The 5920-nt window shown below is 41.5% G+C and overlaps 1 non-coding gene across 1 annotated transcript; it reads left to right on the plus strand.

Annotated features, from left to right (window-relative positions):
- The first annotated feature begins 5461 nt into the window (after positions 1 to 5461).
- LOC133307032 (small nucleolar RNA R71) lies at positions 5462 to 5568 on the plus strand. The gene has a single exon (XR_009751000.1). It is a non-coding gene; the product is annotated as a small nucleolar RNA R71 (small nucleolar RNA).
- The last annotated feature ends 352 nt before the right edge of the window (positions 5569 to 5920 follow it).

Raw genomic sequence — 5920 nt, forward strand, 5'->3', positions numbered from 1 at the left:
ATGATATGACATATACACAAAAATAATACAAAGAATGGAAAAGAGAAGAGAAGTGATAAATACCTTGATGTTAAGAGGAGTAAGGGAATGGAGAAGTGAAATTCAGAAAAATTCGCAAATGGGAGAATAAGAGAGGAAGTGAATGAGGTAAAATGAGAGTAAGGGAGAAGTGAGGGAAAACCGTGTATTTCAAAATAAGTGACGCGGCGCTAAAACGTTGAAACCAAACGTTTTAGCGCCCAGGACCAGAAAAATGTGCACACGTTGTGTGCAGCACCGCACTAAAACGGTCACCATGGACGTTTTAGCGCTCTGGGCCAGAGTGCTTGCAATCTGATGCATAGGGGAACGCTAAAACGGTCAGTATGAACGTTTTAGTGCTCTGGGCCAGAGTTTTTGCATTGTGATGCAACTCTAGACCGCTAAAACGTCCAGAATGGAAGTTTTAGCGCCTAACACTTGTCAAAAGTTTTTTTCTTAAAATTTTCTAAAACTTTTCCCCCTTCTCTTTTTTTTATTTTTTTATTTTATGAACACTAATATTACATACCTGATACAGTGGGTTGCCTCCCACTCAGCGCGTGTTTAACGTCACAAGCCTGACGGTTCTTATTCTAACTTACCTCCAACAAAGTAATTGAAATAAGTTGCCTGTCCACAGCACATCCAATGTATAGTTTCAACCTCTGACCGTTGACAGTAAAACTTCGGTCAGAGTCCCAAGAACAAATTTCTACCGCTCCATAAGACTTCATGCTCTTAACCACAAATGGTCCAGACCATCTGGACTTCAACTTTCCTGGAAACAATTTCAACCTGGAGTTGAATAGTAGCACTTGATCTCCCACCTTGAAATCCCTGGGTGTTATCTTCCTGTCATGCCATAACTTGGTCTTTTCCTTGTATAAGCTTGCACTTTCATATGCAGACAGACGAAATTCATCCAGTTCATCCAATTGCAGTAGTCTTTTTTTACCTGCTGCTTTGGAGTCAAAGTTCAAAAACTTGACAGCCCACAATGCTCTATGCTCCAAACCCACAGGCAAATGACATGCTTTCCCAAACAACAACTGAAATGGAGACATTCCAATAGGAGTCTTAAATGTCGTCCGATACGCCCACAAAGTGTCATCAAGTTTCTTGGACCATTGAGTCCTAGCACTTCCAAAAGTCTTTTCCAGTATTCTTTTAAGTTCCCTGTTGGAAATCTCAACCTGACCACAAGTCTGTGGATGGTACAAAGTACTTATCTTGTGCCTGACTCCATACTTTGCAAGGACAGCCTCAACCAGCCTGTTATCAAAGTGTGTTCCCCCATCACTGATTATGGCTCTCGGGACTCCAAATCTCACAAAAATGTTCTTCTTCAGAAATGCAATCACAACCCGAGAATCATTGGTCTGTATGGCTATGGCTTCGACCCATTTGACACATAATCAACAGCCACCAGGATATACTTGTTTGAGTAGGAAGAAGGAAAAGGTCCCATGAAGTCCATACCCCAAACATCAAAGATCTCCACCTCCAGTATATTATTCAAAGGCATTTTATATCTCCTGGAGATGTTCCCAGTCCTCTAGCAGTTGTCACATGCTTCTACATATTTCCTGGCATCCTTGTACAATGTGGGCCAGTAGAAACCACTCATCAAAACTTTGGCTGTTGTTCTCTCACCTGCAAAATGTCCACCATAAGTTGAACCATGACAATGCCATAAGACACTCTTTTGCTCCTCCTCTGGAATGCATCTTCTGATTACTCCATCTGAACATCTATAGAAGAGGTATGGTTCATCCCAGATGTATCCTCACATCATGCAAAAATTTCTTTCTCTGTTGGTAAGTGAAATCCTTTGGCATGGCTCCAGCGGCCTTGTAATTAGCAAAATCAGCAAACCATGGTGGAGTGTCAATAGTAAAGACTTGATCTTGCACCAACTGGGAAAAAATGCTTATGGCCAGTATTTGTTCATCAGGAAACTCCTCCTTAATCACCACTTACGGACCCTCTTGTAGATGTGTCTCAGTGATCCTGAACAAGTGATCAGCCACCAAGTTTTCAACCCCCTTTTTGTCCTTGATCTCTACTTCAAACTCTTGCAGAAGTAACATCCATCGGAGTAACCTGGGCTTAGCATCCTGCTTTGTTAACAAATACTTCAAAGCTGCATGGTCAGTGTAAACAATAACCTTGGACCCTAGCAGATATGACCTGAATTTGTCAAATGCATACACTATTGCCAATAACTCTTTTTCTGTAGTAGCATAATTCTTTTGTGCTTCATTAAGAATTTTACTGGCATAGTAAATGACATGCAATAATTTATCCTTCCTTTGGCCTAGCATTACCCCTACAACATAATCACTAGCATCACATATAAGTTCAAAACGTAATGAAAAATCAGGTGCCATGATTATTGGTGCAGTGATCAACTTATCTTTCAAAACATTGAATGCATGCAAGCAGTCATCAGTAAACAGAAATTCTTGATCCTTCCCTAACAACTTGCATAATGGTTTTGCAATTTTGGAAAAGTCTTTTATGAAACGACGGTAAAACCCTGCATGACCTAGAAAACTCCTCATGCCTTTAACATTTATGGGAGGGTCAATAACAGAGATCTTGGCCTTATCTACTTTAATCCCTCTATTGGACACTTTGTGTCCCAAAATAATACCCTCTGTCACCATGAAGTGACATTTCTCCCAGTTCAGCACAAGATTGCAATCTTGACATCTTTTCAAAACACTATCCAGGTTTTCTAAACATGCATCAAAAGTAGAACCAAACACAGAAAAATCATCCATGAAAATCTCAATGCACCTTTCTACCATGTCAGAGAATATGGAAAGCCTGAAAAGTTGCTGGTGCATTGCATAGGCCAAAAGGCATCCTCCGGTATGCAAAGATTCTATAGGGGCAAGTAAATGCAGTCTTCTCCTGATCTTCCGGAGCCACAACTATCTGGTTGTAGCCTGAGTATCCTTCTAAGAAGCAGTAGAAAACATGTCCTGCTAATCTCTCCAGCATTTGGTCCAGGAATGGAATAGGGAAATGGTCCTTCTTGGTTGCTTTGTTGAGTCTCCGGTAGTCAATACACATCCTCCAGCCTGTGACGGTTCTTGTAGGGATCAGTTCATTGTTCTCATTCCTCACCACAGTCATCCCTCCTTTCTTGGGCACTGTCTGAACTGGACTCAACCAAGCACTGTCTGAAATAGGGTAAATCATCCCAGCATCAAGCAACTTCACCACCTCCTTCCTCACTACTTCCTTCATAGTGGGATTGAGTCTTCTCTGTGGTTGTCTCACTGGTTTGACTTCTTCTTCCATCAATATCTTATGAGTGCAGAAGGAAGGGTTGATACCCTTAAGATCTGAAAATGACCAGCCCATAGCTGTCTTATTCTTCTTGAGCACTTCAACCAACTTCACTTCCTCCCTTTCAAACAACAATGCATTGATAATGGCTGGGTAAGTTTGATCATCCCCAAGGAACACATACTTCAGATTTGAAGGTAGTTCTTTCAATTCCACCTTAGGTGCTCCCTTAGGAATGTCATCCACTTTCTTTTCCAACTCTTCAACTACCGGTTCCTCCTGATAAAATTCTCCACTTATCTCATCCTTTAATTTATCTTCCTCAAATGACAAGTCTTCTTCTCCTGTCTCTTCTTTCACAACTTCCTGTATGATATCAATTCTGAAACAATCCTCCACATCAACAGGATGTTTAATGGCTTCAAACACATCAATTGTAACGGTCTCTTCATTCACCCTTAGCATCAGCTTCCCTTGTTCAACATCAATCAGGGATCTAGCAGTTGCTAAGAATGGCCTCCCTAGAAGTAGAGGGCTTTCAGTATCTTCTTCTTCCATATCAAGTATCTCAAAATCCACAGGAAAAATGAACTTATCCACCTTGACCAGAACATCTTTTACCACACCTTCTGGTCTCTTGATGGATCTATCTGCTAGATGCAGAATAAGATTGGTACCCTTCAATTTGTTGATTCCCAAAGCTCTACATACCGATAGTGGCATCAAATTTATGCTGGCCCCCAAATCACAAAGTGTCTTCCCTACTTCCACATCTCTAATGGCAATAGGAATGCTGAAACTCCCTGGGTCTTTTAACTTTGGAGGAAGCTTCTTTTGGATCAGGGCACTACACTCTTCTATTAAGGCCAAAGTCTCACCATCCTTCAGTTTCCTCTTCTTAGATAGAAGATCCTTAATGAATTTGGCATAGTGAGGCATGTTCTCCAAGGCCTCAGCAAATGGAATGTTAATCTGCAACTTCTTAAAAATATCCAGAAACCTTGCATAGTGCTGCTTCTGAATTTCCTCCTTCAACCGTTGAGGATAAGACACTTTAGCATATGGAGATAGGTTAATTGGCTGGTCCTGCTTGTCAGCCAGTTTCTTCTTCTCCCACTTCATCAACTTCTTGGGTGAAGAACTCTTCTCAACCACTACCTCTTCTTCTTTCTTATCTTTCCCAACTTTCTTTTCTACTTCATTATTTTCAACTACAACATCTTCAACAACAACTTCCTCCACATTTTCCTTTTCTTGCACTTTCTTCTCTTCCACTTTCTTGTTAACCGGTTGAAGCACAAGCCCACTTCTTGTAATTATGGACTTACAGTGCTCCTTTGGATTCACCATGGTATCACCAAGGAGCTTTCCCTGTGGCCTCTCAGATATCTGTCTAGACAACTGGCCAATTTGTGTCTCCAAATTCCGGATGGATGCTTCCTGGTTCCTGAATGCTGTCTTGGTCTCTTGCATGAAAGCAGAAGTTTCTTCCCTGAAAGAATTTGACCCCTGAATGTAATCTTGAGTAGTCTTTGATAACTAGGCAAAGGCTTTCTCCTATGCAGAAGTATCACCTTGCTATGATGAATGTGTTGGAAGAGGATGTAGTGGAGGATTCAACTGATGGTTGGAACTGTAACTGAACCCTGGGTGTTGATCCTTATTCTTCCATGGTGGAACATAAACATTTCGCCCCTGGTTGTTATGGTTCCTCTAGTTGTTATGGTTATACCATACTCCATTTACTTCTGCTTGTTCAGCAGATCCTCCATAATCACAATCATCTGTAACATGGCTTTTCCCACAAATGGCACACACAAAATTAGTGTCCACGGAAGCAACCTTTTGAGAAGAAAGCTACTTGGTGAGAGCCTCCAGTTGTTGCTATTGTTGTTTCTGTACTTGCATCATCTGATCATTCTTGGCTAACAAAGCATCATAGCCATCAAGTTTAATAATTCCTGTTCTTCTGTCATTCACCGGAGCATTGTCAAACTCTCGAGATGCTAGGGACTCAAAGATGTCAAGGGCTTCCTGAGGGGTCTTGGTTGTCAATGAACCACCAGCTGTGACATTCACCAATGTCCTGGTGTTGGTTGTCAACCCTTGGAGGAATATTGCTGCTTGATTCCACACTTCTATACCATGTTGTGGACATTTCCTCAAAAGTGTCTTGAACCTCTCCCAGGCCTCATAGATAGACTCTGACTCTTTTTGCCTGAATCCTGTGATCTCATCTTTCAACTTTGCCCTCTTGGATGCTGAAAAGAATCTGGCCAAGAACTTGGTCTGCAGATCATCCCAAGTTGTAATACTTCCTTGTGGTAGTGACTGTAACCATCTCCTGTCATCATCCTTTAGTGAATGAGTAAAAAGCCTCAAAAGAATGGCATCTCTGGTCACTCCATTAATTTTCACCGTGTCACTCAACAACAAAAAATTCTCAATGTGCAGGTATGGATCTTCTGCACTGGTCCCAGCAAACTGTTCCTTCTGCACCAACTATACTAGTGCAGGCTTCAATTCGAAATTGTTGGGTTCCATTGTAGGTCTAACCACACTTCCAATGGGTGGAATGACAGCGGGAGTCATGTAATCT

This window comes from Gastrolobium bilobum, unplaced genomic scaffold (genome assembly GCF_033153095.1).
Source record: "Gastrolobium bilobum isolate Gb01-03AN ecotype WA unplaced genomic scaffold, APGP_CSIRO_Gbil_v1 utg148716, whole genome shotgun sequence".
Classification (NCBI taxonomy): domain Eukaryota; kingdom Viridiplantae; phylum Streptophyta; class Magnoliopsida; order Fabales; family Fabaceae; genus Gastrolobium; species Gastrolobium bilobum.